The sequence below is a fragment of the Amblyomma mixtum genome, chromosome 8 (assembly GCF_055824585.1).
Source record: "Amblyomma mixtum isolate Tamu chromosome 8, ASM5582458v1, whole genome shotgun sequence".
In the NCBI taxonomy this organism is placed as follows: domain Eukaryota; kingdom Metazoa; phylum Arthropoda; class Arachnida; order Ixodida; family Ixodidae; genus Amblyomma; species Amblyomma mixtum.
Genome location: NC_143019.1, coordinates 119,162,184 through 119,176,494, shown reverse-complemented (window position 1 = coordinate 119,176,494; position 14,311 = coordinate 119,162,184). Strand labels below are relative to the sequence as shown.

General features: G+C 47.8%; 1 pseudogene across 1 annotated transcript in view; it reads left to right on the top strand.

Annotated features, from left to right (window-relative positions):
• LOC149334089 (dermonecrotic toxin StSicTox-betaIB1i-like) overlaps window positions 1-14,311 on the top strand; it is a 63,509-nt pseudogene that overhangs the window by 15,162 nt on the left and 34,036 nt on the right. Inside the window, exons 3-5 of the transcript XR_016285202.1 lie at window positions 3,873-4,037; window positions 7,201-7,444; window positions 13,933-14,067. The product of XR_016285202.1 is annotated as a dermonecrotic toxin StSicTox-betaIB1i-like (transcript). The remainder of the gene's footprint in view (window positions 1-3,872; window positions 4,038-7,200; window positions 7,445-13,932; window positions 14,068-14,311) is intronic.

Here is a 14,311-nt window from a genome sequence, read left to right as displayed (position 1 = left end):
CGGCGAGGCGCGCGGTGTGACGTCTGCAACATGGTACGGCGAGCGCGCGGCGTCCGCCAGCTGCGGCGGTTGCTAGGCAACGGCTCAAGGTCGGTCTCTGCGCCTCCTCGGGGCATCGCCACAGCGAAATCGCTAGTTCGTGGCCAATGTAGCTTTCGCTACAAAAATTGCCGACGATTACTTCCTAAAGCGAAATTTGACCGCAGCTAATCAGCTGTTTCAGCTTTTCAATACACTGAGGCACAGAATTCGGGCAAGGCATGTGTGTACGATCACAGAAAGCTAGCTGTTTTTCACACATATTCCTTCTTTAAGAAACATTCCACTAAACAGTCCTTGATTGTCTTGAAGGAAGTTTTGTGGTCGGAGAACTGGATGGATATATATGCTCGACGTGCGGCACAAATGCCCGGTTAACAGTGACGAGGTCTATCCAATTATTTCGCAAGGTTGTCACAGCCATGGGAGGCGTGACGAGCGAGAGAAACGGGCTGTTATCCCGCATAAGTGGTAAAACATTCATTTTTGTCTTTATATGCATATTGAAGTCCCTACCTATCCTGCCACCCTGGCAGGTGGCAGTAAATGGCTGATCGCGAGAGCTCGCTCACCGTTGTCAGCGCTAACGCATGCATCCCACATCACTCTATCATCACCCTAAGTACCGTCTTTGTCAAAAGTAACCAGGCTGCGTGGTTTGCTTCTAGCGTGTACAGTGGAGCCTTTGCGGCTTTCCTAAAGATCGATGGGAGTTAGAAGCTAAGAAACCCCCCAGTCCTTACCTTTAACTACCATTTCAGCTTAAGAGAATCTGTAAGGGCTCCATTGTATGAGCTAAAAGGAAACCATGCAGCCTGGTTACTTTTGACAAAGACTGTACCTATAAGCACGATTCAGGCGTCCACTCACCCAGGGAGCCACTTATGCGCACGTCCTTTCCTTAAATTGACCGGAGTGTAAAACGTTGTCCACGCCAACGCCAATGAACACAATGAAAGCCGACGGCCTATGGCTTCAGCGCCGATGGTGATGATGATGAAAACTTTATTTGTAACAAGGGAGTTTTGACACGTCGGTGCTTGGGCCCCCGCACGGCCCCACTGCACTCAAACGTTCCCCGGAGGCTCATGACGCTGGTAGCCCGTCCGGTGGCGATGGCTTGCTTGGCCGGGTCCTCGGAGCGCAGTAGGGTCTCCCAAGCCTCCCAAGTGGTAAGGTGCTCCAGGCCCCGCGGGGGAGGATCCGCCGGGCAGAGGAAAAGAATATGGTCGAGAGTGGCTTTCGGGTGGTGGCAGAGGGTACTGGAAGGGTTCGTGTGGACTGGGTGATATCGCGAGCGTATATAAGGGGAGGGCAAAGTGCGTGTTTGGAGCCGCCTCCAAAGTGTCTGATGGTAATTGTCGAGGGAAGGATGAGGTGGGGGGTAGAGCCGACGCTCGGCTTTGCAGGCCTGCGTCATTTCACTTGGTTTTGGTTTTGGTTTTGTGGGGTTTAACGTCCCAAAGCGACTAAGGCTATGAGAGACGCCGTAGTGGAGGGCTCCGGAAATTTCGACCACCTGGGGTTCTTTAACGTGCACTGACATCGCACAGTACACGGGCCTCTAGAATTTCTCCTCCAAAGAAATTCTAGCCGAATGAGTGCATGGGCTCCCGCGAGAACCCCAGGTCGGACGCCGCCGGTGCCCCGTTGAGAGAAGCTCGGGCTAAAGCGTTGGCGGCCTCCTTTCCAGGATTCCCGGAGTGGGCAGGCACCCATATCAGCTCCACATGGCGGGGCGGGTGCGCGGCGAGGGAGTCCAGTATGCGAAATGCAGGGACGTGAACTCTCCCGCGAGGAAAATTTAGTATGGCAGTTTTGGAATCTGACAGTCTATATCGGGCCTCCGTGCGGGTGATGGCCAGGCCAATGGCGGCCTCTTCGGCCTCCTCCGAATTCGCATTAGGGGTTATGTGAAAGGTGGCAATCGGTTGGAGGGAGGGGTTCGTAATGGCTACAACCGCGTCCTCGCCCGTGCATGCGGCATCCACTCTTAAAAGAGGACGTTAAAAGTTAAAAGTTGTTAAAAAAAACTGTGAAAAGTTGTCCACTGTTATAAGAGGGCAGTTATGCGCCTTCCCTCTGCTTTCCAAGCTCCCACTCCAATGATTTCGCAGCTTAAAGTGCGAATAAGGTGTCCACTGATAGTTAGAAGGGACAACTACGACAGCGACGGCGACGCCGCGAAACGCACAAACGGGTGCCAAAGAGCTGCGCTCTAAAACAGTTCGACCCTCAACGCAGTCGGGGTAGGTTCTTCCTCGACTTAGCTCCGGCAATAGTAATAAGCACTCCCGTCCATCTTTTATCGGCATGATCATGTCTGTTGATATTGTAATCATGGACATCTGGTAAGATTTCACTGCTTTTAATACCGGCGTACAAGGAGGTCTCAGTTACATTATTCACATCCTGATGAAAGGAATAGAGGTCATCGAGTTTAAGCATCGAGCTTAGGGCATCAGAAAATGAAAGGGGGAGCGTCGGAGAGCAGGAGTAGGAGTATGCATTAATTACATGGGTATAGTGAGAATAAAGTGATCGAATCAGGGCGCGGTCATACGTGTATGGTTGTTTGTCCAATCGATGTTTACGACACGCCACTTCACAGGACCTTAATTCTGACTTTGCAAACTGGGATAGCTAGCTGCCTTCTAGGTTCACGAGTGGTAGCGAAATAATCGTCGCTGAATGAACACTAAAATCGTTCAATTGGCGCCCATTTAAAATGATGTTCTGTTTGTCTTCAAAGAATGTTACCTGCTGCATAGTTGGTCTGTGCCTATCAGATATCAATTTGCCTTGTCTATGAACCTTTTAAAATTAGGAAGGTGGAAATTAGGAAATTAGAATTAGAAGCGGTGGTCTCGGGCTCGAACCCCAGACCAGGAAGAATTTTTTTTCAACTGCGAAGTTTCTGAGAAAGGTGTGTAGCTTTCCTTTGTAGCCGTACGGCTGCGCTTGGGTGGACGTCAATGAGTAATTACTCCCTTATTAGAAAAGCCTAAGGACTCTGAACAACACGGAATGATTTTTCTTGATTTGTACATCGATGAATTGTAAATTGTCGACGCCAAAGAAAAGACAGTTATTTTGACTCAATCTATTTTCACCATCACCACATCTTGAGTAAATGGAAGGAAGCTGGGAAGAAATCTCTTGCCATTCTTAACTACAAAAGAATCAGGCCTATTAAGTGATAATGTTGTTTACAGGGCTGCAGCACTCAACGCCAGCTTTTCATTTCATTACTAGGTGTAGCTTGGCCACCTTGAAATCTATAGCTAGACCCGTTCAGGTGCATTCAAAGCCGAAAAATTGATTTCAGTGTCATGCGACAGTGACAGTAAGATGGCATAATAAAATAAGTGAATTTGAGATTGCAAAGAGCGTACACACTCAGTGCCTCAAATTAATATTCAGGACACGACATCGAAAATATGCAATAATCGCTGCTGTTCATCCATGTAGAGTAGTCTAAATAACTAACCTGCAAAATCCGCAGCACTTCCAATTCCCAGACGGTCACAATGCCGTCTTCCGCAATGTTTCTAGCCGTCCGGAGTTACCAAGCGGCTCGCCTATTCCTTTTACCCGAGAAAAGTTTTATCTTAACAACGGAATATAAGCGCTCTGTACATAAACGTTGACTCATGCAACAGCCTTGACACAACCCTGCTCTGAAAAGCCTGGTGTTGTTATCTTGCGCTGAAGTGGCCATCAGCGATTGCGCTTTTACAAGCGTGGCTTTAGAGGCCAGAACACTGAAAATTTGTGCGGGACTTCGTTCCACCGGTCGGTGCGGCTTCATTTTGTTTCGTTTCGTTTCGCAGACTGCCAAGCGCCACTGAGAACGTCTGCTGCAGCCGAGTGGATTCTTAGCATTTTTTCCGGTCGGCGATTGAAGCCGTGGTGGTGCTCCACCGTTGCAGAATCCAGGTCAGCGACCAACAATGCTGTGGACATCACTACTCACTCTTGCTGCCGCCGTCGATCTGGTAAGTCGAAAATTATTTCGAGGACGTGCGACGCAATGGTGACGCATATTTGTTCCGCACACGGGTAGAAGTCTTAGAGCAAACTTCTTTCTCCATTCAGTAGGCCGTTCGAGAGCCGCTGTGTCGGGAGTGAATTTCATTGTGACATTGCAAAACGATCGTATTTCCAACGCGTATCATCATAGCCAACACGATGCGCATCAAGCAGAATATTTTAGCGAGCTATTGGTGGTTTTTGCGATATCGCAGATCGCAAACTGAAGATTGAAATCGCAGACTAGTCCGAAAACGATCGAGGCACGTGAAACCATATTCTTTGCTGCTTTCATGACTGCTTCGCTACCACATTCCGATGTGGTTACCACAGTTTTGCTGCGGAAATGCTTTCTAGGAACACGTGCTACACGGTTGCTACACGTGCTACACGTGCTTTGCGGTTTAACGAGACAGAAAGGTCGCGGAGCCTCACTTTGTGAATTGTCTGGTGCCAGTAATGCAGCGAAAGCGTGGGAAAAGGTTTTTTTTTTCCAAACTGTAACGGAACGCTTCGAAGGCCATGGCTGCGCAGTTCATTTCAGGCACTGAGCGTATTCTTGAAAAAAAGGCGATTTACCACATGGCTAAAGGGAAAAGTTCAAGCGCAAAGAGCTTTATGCATGACTCAGTAATTGCATGCCCTCTTCTGCAGCATGCGCGCATGGCGATACAGTGCTCTATTATCCACGCAGAGAAAAGGCAGCGGGAGACTAGAAAAGAGAGGGGGGGGGGGAGGCGTAGGTGACACAACGATTTATTTCGGTCTCATTCGATTGCGATTTTTTTCTCGATCATCCATGCGATCGCTATTTCTAGATCAGGTCAGATTGGCAGCCGGATGGCAGGGATCAAGTACGATCTGAAGAAAAGAAATCTATATTCGCGGCTTTATGTTCATTACCGGCTTTCCATCCCCTGGTTTAGCTAATGGGGCTTTAACGTCCCAAAACGACTCAGTCTATGAGTGCCGCTGTAGTGAAGCTTCGTTGGGGCGCGCTGTTTAGTTTCTCATGTGCCGCCGCGGTAGCTCAGTGGTTACGGTGCTCGGCTGCTGAACCGAAGGACGCGGGTACGATTCCGGCCGCGGCGGTCGAATTTTTATGGAGGCGAAATTCTAGAGGCCCGTGTACTGTGCGATGTCAGTGCGCTTTTAAGAACCCCAGGTGGTCGAAATTTCCGGAGCGCTTCACTACGGCCTCTCTCATAACCTGGGTCGCTTTGGGACGTTCAACCCGAACAAACCAACCAGTTTTTAATATATTGGAGTGCAGCCATCTACAACAACGCACTGAAAGCGAGCTTTGAAAAAATAGAGTACGCTTAAAAGTGCACTGAAGAGGAGTCTTAACCAGTACTTTTACCGCTGTAACTCGTCACCGCTGTAACTCGAGCGTTCATGGAAACTTCGAATTATTCCCCTACGCGGCTGATTTCCTTAATTTAAATCGGATTAACGTCGGGTTCCCGCCTTTTTTTGAATTCAGGCTCCCAGGAGAGGTTTTCTTAAACAGGTTCACTTAATTTTGGTGTTTTCAAACATAAACGCGCAAAAGCACCTGCCAGACGCGAGCGCGGCGCTAGCCAAGGCCACCACTGCAAGCTTTTTTTTCCCTGGCAAAATGGCCACAACCGGATTCACCCGTTTGCTCTGACGTTCATGTAGAATTGGTACTTTAGTTGGCCGTCATCCACATGCGTGCGTTGCCCTACGTCATGGCGTATAATGCCCTGGTCTTGCCTCCCTCCTCGTCTTCTGGTGAGAAGAGCTCCGGTAGGCGAATTCGCGGACTACGCGGCACCCGTAGCCCTTGTAATGCCGCCGCGGTGGCTCAGTGGCTATGGTGCTCGGCTGCTGACCCAAAAGACGCGGGTTCGATCCCGGCTGCGGCGGCTGGAATTTCTTTGGAGGAGAAATTGTAGAGGCCCGTGTACTGTGCGATGTCTCTCATAGCCTTAGTCGCTTTGGGACGTTAAACCCAATAAACCAATAAACCAACCAGCATTGTTGCACAGAGGCGCTGCTCAGATTTTTCGTACTGTCATGGTTGTGTGAGCGCAGGTAACCCCTTAACGGAGGCGCCACGTGCAATAATGCACAAAGACCACGTTATTCCAATACGTGGGCCGCTCACATCAAGTCCGTTTGCTGCTGACCTAATAATGCCACCAACAGTGCCTAACAGGACGCTTTATCGCCGGCAGGCTACACGAACGTACGAACTATCTGAAACGTTCACTACGTTGCCTTTTACCTGTCCGGTATTAAGAAAGATATTCGACATTATATCACCCCTCTCCTATGTGCGCACTCTCAGCGGTCCCGATGGGCTGTTTAGCCTCCGGTCCCAGCGAGCACGTTATTGAAGTCTCCTTATCGATGTGTTTGGTATATATTTGCCATATCCTGCGCTGGTAGCGTGTATTATAGCTTACAGGCAGCAAATGCTACAATTCAGCGCTGTTTGAAACGAGACAGTATACGCGAAGCAGGTCAAGCAGGTGGCTTGCCCTGAGGCCGATACAAAAAAGAAAAACAAGAAAAGACAGAACGCAGGTGTCGCCTCTTGCCTCTAAATAGCATTTCAGACGCACAAACCTGAAAACTAAAATTATGTGTGGAATAATTGGTTATTGAGGTCCTTAAGACATATATGTAGCATGGAAAATTATTAAATAAATGCTTAAGTGCTAGACTCCATCTACAAAAAAAATTGAGCCGGGCTTTTATTGTTGAAAGTTCCACTAAGAAGAGATCGAAGAAACATCTAAATAGAGGAAACTGAAACGAAAAAATGTAGGCCAGTTTGATACGCGCTGTCAGATAGAAGCTGTCACACTTATTGCAACGAACAAAGTATCTTGGACGCCATCCGGTAATACTTCTAGTGTTTGTCCACACCTGACCTCATTTTGATGTCTTGGCGAACCAGCGGGGCATAATTTTCTCTCACAAACATATAGCCTGCTCTGGAACACATCTTTTTTTATTTGGCTCTAAAGCATTTTTATGTGGACGCTGTCTGTGGGCAGAGTAGGAGATGGCTGCGCTGTCGTATACTACTGTCCGGAAGAAGAAACAGGCATTACAATTAAAAGAAGTTCAACCTGGCTTTGGCTGCTCTTCCAGGCACATGCCGCCGACGACTACCGTCGGCCCGTGTACGTGTTCGGACACATGGCCAACAGCCTTGAGGAGTTCGACGACTTCTTGGCGCAGGGAGCGAATGCCATAGAAGCGGACGTGACTTTCGCCCCCAACGGCACGGCACTCAAGTTCTACCATGGCCCTGGCTGCGACTACGGCCGAGACTGTGAGCGCGAGACGCGCTTAGATGAGTACCTCTCCTATGTCAAGGACGCAGTCAGCGCAGGTACGGGAGACACTTCTCCCTCTTTTACTCTCTTTGTAGACATCGCCCAAGGCACTGGGCATCTGTATCATAGGCAACTTCTAGAACAAACGTAAATACTGTACTAACTCTCGGAGAAATAGGACATTTACAATGCTAACAACCTTTTTGTTGAACTTACATCGCACGAGAGGCGTACTTAGTCAACACGAATTAGTCAACACGGTGCACTGCAATTAGACAGTTTTAGCAGAGCGCTTTTACGGCCAGCGGAGAGGAGCGGATGAGCGCAGACGCCACTGCGCATGCGCACATCGCTTGGCCGGCCAGCGTTTTTACGGAGCGAAGCTTACGCCCGCTAGGAAGCCCTCTCCAGCGGAGCGATATGAAGCGCGCCGGCGTGCGTAAGAGCGCGCGGGCGTGTATGGGTATTCGAGATGGCAGCCTCCTTTGTACATCTAAAACGCAACACTTACCAAATAATTAATAAAAAACCAAGAATCTACCTGTACTAAATAGTTTCAGCGCATTATTAGCCGACTTAATTGATCTTCTTTCCACTCTAACCCGAATTGTGACCGATAGGTGGAGCAACTCAGGAGCGCGACTCTACTCCGCTCGGGAAGACGGGCGATCCGCCCCGCTGGCCGTAAAAACGCTCAGCTAAAACTGCCTAATAATGCGGCTGTTTCCCGCTTTTAAGCGGTACACTTATTTTAGGCCGCAGAAAAGACCAGCTTGAAAGGGAAATTTTTGAAGCAGCACTCATTCTTCGTGCGGGGACAAACGCACGCGTCAACAATCCATCTGTGACGCTGCTCAAGAAAGAATTCGAATTTCTATCAAAATGATTAGATTTGGTGCAAGACGATGTTCACTTGTGTCACACGTGCCATGTTTACTAATAATTTTGTGCCTAGTGCTCTCTTCACTGTATTTTATCTTTTTTGTCGTTGATAACCGCAAAGCATATATTCGTTGACGTGGGTTTCAATATTTTCAGTTGTTAGTTGGTGCTCTGTGGTGTGTTTTCTACGTCTTGTCCTTGTCTGCTGCGCAGAGGCATTTCTTGAAGTGCGAAATCATATCGTTTTACGACGACTACTTATTTTCTGAACATATATATTTTAGCTAATATATTTAAAGAGCTCTTGTTAGGGCTCTTAGGCATAACGAAACAAACCTGGAAGTCTCACCGCCATGGTTGAACTAGATTGAGCTCTTTTTTTTCACCGAATTCTTTCCTTTATCGTCTTTCTCCTTCATCTACAGAAAAAGCTGCGCATATCCCGATTTATGCTGTAATTTCACGTCAAAAATTTCAAGAATTCTCTTGCCATAAAGACCGCCGCGGAGGCTCTGTGGTTATGGCACTCGGCTGCTGGCCCGAAAGACGCGGGTTCGATCCCGGCCGCAGCGGTCGAATTTCGGTGGAGGCGAAATTCCAGAGGCCCGGGTACTGTGCGACATCAGTGCACGTTAAAGAGCACCAGGATGTCGAAATTTCCGGAGTCCTTCACTACGGCGTCCTTCATAGCCCGAGTTGCTTTGGGACGTTAAACCCCATAGCCTAAACCTCTTGCAATGGTGCTTTGGAAAAAAGAGATGCAATTCGCTCACCTAAGGTGTGCTTGTTTATAGAACTGTAATTAACGTTGAGTCAAGTGAACATTTTGTGAGACATTATTAGATTCGGCCGGGCATGTGTGATGACCTCAGGAGATATTTTGTGACAATGTTTGATATATATTTGAAAGTCGTGACATGGTTGTAGTTCAGGTGTTAATCCTGTGCTGATAAGTTCATGCAGTTGCGCCCATTTTAGTTTTTTATACCATCGTGAAGAATATTTGTCTACTTATTTCCAGCAATGCCTGCCGCCTGTCAGTGGCCTCATTTCTTTCCAGGTCGTCTACTAAATGGGACACTAACACTTGCGTCGCACCAAACCAGCAGGCCTGTACGCAGACGTATGCGAAAGCGAACTTCTATTAATGGACCATGCCTACAAATTTCGCTGTCGCCTCTCCGTACCGGTACACTAACTCGCACATTTAGCTTTTGTCGGATAGCCCCAAATTCCCATGCACTGCGTTTTATCGTGATTGAGAATCTTGTTGGAACTCCGGTTGCGTGTTAGGGAATAGTCTTGAATCTCTTGGTATAGCCAATGCGTGTATGTGGGTTTTAGGGGGATAAAAAATAAATTACCGGCCGTACAGAGGTACAGGAAAAAAACACGGTTCTTGCGCTAGAACAAGTGATGGCTATAAACAGAATGAAAAATTGAGCTTAAAAAAAAAACGAAAACTCTAGCGACGCATCCAGGTTGGAAACTACCAGAAACAAGTAAAAGTCGCGAAACCTCAATACCCTGGGCCTATTCAAACGTGAAACCATGATGCTGAACCTTCATTTTGCCCCTGATTACTGTACCCAGGCGACATTGTAACCTAAATGGTACGCCGCCATGTTTATGAAACATCAACAGCTGCGTGAGCGATTCCGGCGATCGCTAGCTCCAAGATCACCGTGTCAGGTCCTCAGTGTGAACTGCACACACGACTTGTTCCCTGAATGCTACAGGGCGGGCTGATGTACGAGGCTAGCAGGCCGAGCTCTGGGTTTTAGTCGTATTTTATTCAACATGGAGCTTGACGCCAAAAGACAGTGCCGGCGCGGGCCACGAGCAAGGTGCCGCAGTGCCGAGAAGGGCGATTTGGCACCGCTGCAGCCCCCCCCCTCCCCTCCCCCCCCCCCCCCCTCCCCCACCCCAACACACGCAGTGTCATGAAATAGAAAGAGTGAGAACAAAGCTATGCAAAAATGCTGTCCGGGTGACGTTGCGCAAGATAAACGGAAATGTGTCACTGGCGAATTCAGGTGGTGTCCAGACAGGCAAGGAGCCTGACGTTCAGCCCAACGTTCAGACTACCAAGCTTTACACTCAAGGAAGCTTCGTCGCTCAGGGCCGAGTGCGCGTCCCAGGTTGTATTAAGGTGACACTGAAGGTATCACGAGAAAGCCCGGTGATGCCAGTGGTGTGACCTTTTGGCTGCAAAGAGCCAACGAAGTTGGCGAAAACGCGAAGCACGGCGCGTATTTCCCACCTGAAAAATTGCCGCCGCGCTGCTATGGAACAGATGGGCTGTGCAGCGGAGCATACGCCCGCACACTCAGAGCAGCCGCTTCGTACGACCCGGAAGGCAGTAGTGGCGATGAAGAAGCGTCACGCGTAGGAGATGGCAACTGAAAAGCTTACGTAGCGAATGTAGCGCAGATGGGCAGATGGCCGAATGCGCACATGACGGTGCACAAAGGAACGTCGAATACTAGGGGCGTGAGTGTCTAGAGTAGCCGGGGAGTTCTTGGAGGAGAATGACGGGTGATGCACTTTGGAAGCGGCACAGCAGCAGAAAGGCGGGCATACACGGCAGGGATCATTTCAATTTTCTCTCTCTGTTTTGGCGCCTCACTGCCTTTTCGCCATGCTCCCAGACATTTGTACCTGTCTAAATAAACTTCTTATCTCTCTCTCTTTTAAGAAAAGACGTGTTCTAGAAGCTGCGTCGAGTGGCCACCTCCTGTGTCGCAATCGGTATCTCGTATCTCGCATTCACGATGTTCACAGTTCACTCTCCCGAGGCATCAGTCGCAGAGATGGCTGAGGCAGCGCTCAGTGGCCAGGAGGTGGCGAGGTGTGTTGTGGAAGTGAAACTTCCAGTCAGTACCTCAGCTGATGCACCTGTATTAGTGGGGCTCCTGTCAGGTGGTGAAAAAAGTCGGCAGACACTAAACCTATTTATTTATTTATTTATTCAAATACCTCACGGGCTCCGACCGGAGTATTATGTGAAGCGGGTTACATAACTGGGGTGGGAAAAAGAAGCAAGCAGAACATGGTTATTTTAACATCGTTACACAAATAACAACCAACCAACGAGAAAATGCTTGCGTGCTTACGTAAAAAAGAATGCTTACGTGTGAGAAGGCGTAAGCCTGCCCACTCACTGTCTGAACGCAGTCGCCGCGCGCTCCCGCGTGATGCAACCCTATACCACGCAGCTGGCAATTCTGCCTTTGCATGGCTCTACTTATGATCTGCCCGCTCAATCCGTGAAAGCAGTCACCGCCGTACCGCAGCCCGCGTTCGGCATTAAGGAATCTGACGCGATCGCCAATGGGAAAATGCCCGTATGTGCAGAATTTGTCTTTCTCTACTTAATATTCGTAGATCCCTGGGCATCCTCATACCAATACTAGCGCAGTGGTAAGTGGTTATGTGTTGCGCCACTGCCCTGGAATTGCAGGTGCTCCCATCGGTAGAATTTTTGCGTCCAGGTTGCAATTCCTAAGCAAACTCTCTTGACCACTCGTTAATTTATCCCCCACCTGCTAGGTTGCACGAGGACGCCGTCTTCTGTGGGTGCCATGGAATGTACACGCTCACGCACGCACACACGCACGCACGCACTGCTTTTTATTTATTTATTTATTTATTTATTTATTTATTTATTTATTTATTTATTTATTTATTTATTTATTTATTTATTTATTTATTTATTTATTTATTTATTTATTTATTTATTTATTTATTGTACCCTCAGGGCCAAAGGCATTACAGAGGGGAGTGGGTTAATTAGGAAAAAGAACAATGAATATAATACAGTGAAAACAGGTAGTACAAAATAAATTTTCTCCAGATTAAAACAAACAACATTCACAAAGCGTAAAAAACAAAATCAATGTACATAACACAGTGGAAACAGATATAACACATGACCAACTTCTTTCAGAATAAATAATGTTAGCTATTCCGTCGTGAAAGGTGTTATCTGCAATAGCTGCAATATCGGGGGGAAGGCGGTTCCATTCCACAGATGTGCGAGTAAGATATGACTGAAAAGAAGATTTGGTGTGGCATGTTGGGATGCCAACCTTGTGGCGGTGATCAATGCGACGTGAAATGTATTCTGGGGGTGATATGAAATAGTCGTGAAGCGTAACGTGATGATATAGCTTGTGAAATAGTGTTAGGCGACCAATTTTACGGCGAGATTGTAACGGTGGGAGTGACACGTTAGATTTCATGGCTGTGAATAGCTCCATGGGGCTATTAAAAGTGCAATAGAGGGGAATCTTAACTCCTCCTTCTTGCCGCGCGGAACTCTATCTGTCTACAAGTTCCCAGCATTCTTAAAAACTTCGATTTATTGCCTTGTGTGGCCGATTTTTCTAATTAAATCGGATTAAAGTCCGGCTCCCGCCCTTTCTTTTTAATACCCCGTATATATGGTAGGAGGGGTCAACCAAAGCATGGAGTGCCCTTCAGTATGTCGCGTGGTGACTTTGCTTTCGCTTTAATTTTGTTTCTTTTACGTTTCCGTAAATAAATAAGTCTAGTCAGAGGCTACATAGCTGCAAATTAAGCTCACGGAAACAAAAATACGGATGGACTGTTCGCTTTCGCCGATCACTACGTATGACTCCGCCGATGACAGAGCGGTAAGCCGCCACGGGACTGGGTGAAAGGTTGGTCGACTCCTCCCACCGTTTGCAGGGAATTTCGAAAAAAAAGACGGACCCTGATGTTAATCCGATTTAAGTTAGCGAAATCGGCCGCACATGGCAAGAATTCGAAGTTTTCAAGAACGCTGGGAACGTGTAGATCGAGTTCCAGCGGTAAAAATATGAGTTCAGATTCCTCTTCAGTGCACCTTTAAGGCTTACGCCACAAAAGAAATCTGGGAATCTAGAGAACGTTAGTACGTCCTTCACATGCTCTGCTAGCGCGTAGAGGGTGAAATCTAAAAGTTTTATCAAGATAAAAATGGCACACAGACAAGTTTGTTCTTCCAGTATAAACAAGGCTTAACGCGGTAAGACAAGCACTGGTTAAGGCGAGCCCAAATGCTACCGTAAAAACTACCGTGAGCTTTGGGGGATTGCATGTGCATCTCACCTTGACAAGTAAGGCTTCGCAATTGTTCGGGTAGAGTACTAGTAGTGGCGAAAAAGGCAGTATACTGACAGGACGGTTTCTGAAGGGGTCTTTGCACAGCCCTCAACACTGTAAGAGTTGAGTGAAGAAACACCACTAATACAGCGGTGGGAGTGAGCGCAAGCGTGTGCTCATAACAGCGGTTCTTCTTGGGGTCTTAGTAATTCGCAAAGGAGCATCACAGCGTGCAGGTGATATTGTATGCCATCCATAAGAAACGTGTGGTGGCTCCTATGTATGCACTGCTTTTCAACTAGATTTTGCACCTTCCTTCCACCAGCTCCTTCTTACGTCCTGTACTTTTATTTAGTCTTTTCTTCCTTCTGCTCAGCACATTATCAAGACTGAGTTATGCCACATCGTCTCATTTTCATTTTTTCTAACGGTTAGAGGTAATAGCGTTCTCACTTACTTTTACTGTGCCAGTCAGCTACCATTCACGAAACGTCAACTGCTCCCGGTCGATCCACACGTTCATTCTTCTTTCTTGTGTTTATTTTTTCGACAGAAGGAGGAAAGCACAGCGACAAAATGCTCCTCTTTTACGTTGACATCAAAACGGAAAACCTCCGCGGAAGAAAAGCGAAATACGATGCCGGCACGAGTCTCGCTGAAAACCTCACGCAGCAGATGTGGAGTCAAGGCAAGCCAACCACTCTCAGTCTCAGGTGGTCGCAAAGCGCTTCCGCTACCTGTTTGACGCACTTGATGCTCATTTACGAAACATTCCTCGCGCTCTGAGATGGTCCTGAGGGTATCACCATTTGATAATCAGCTATATAATGAAAACAATCTCTATACTGTGTAACGGCCTCCATCGCTGATCGGTTGACGAACTCCTTGTACTTAGAAATTTATGGCAGTGTGGGCTGAAACCACCCTGAATG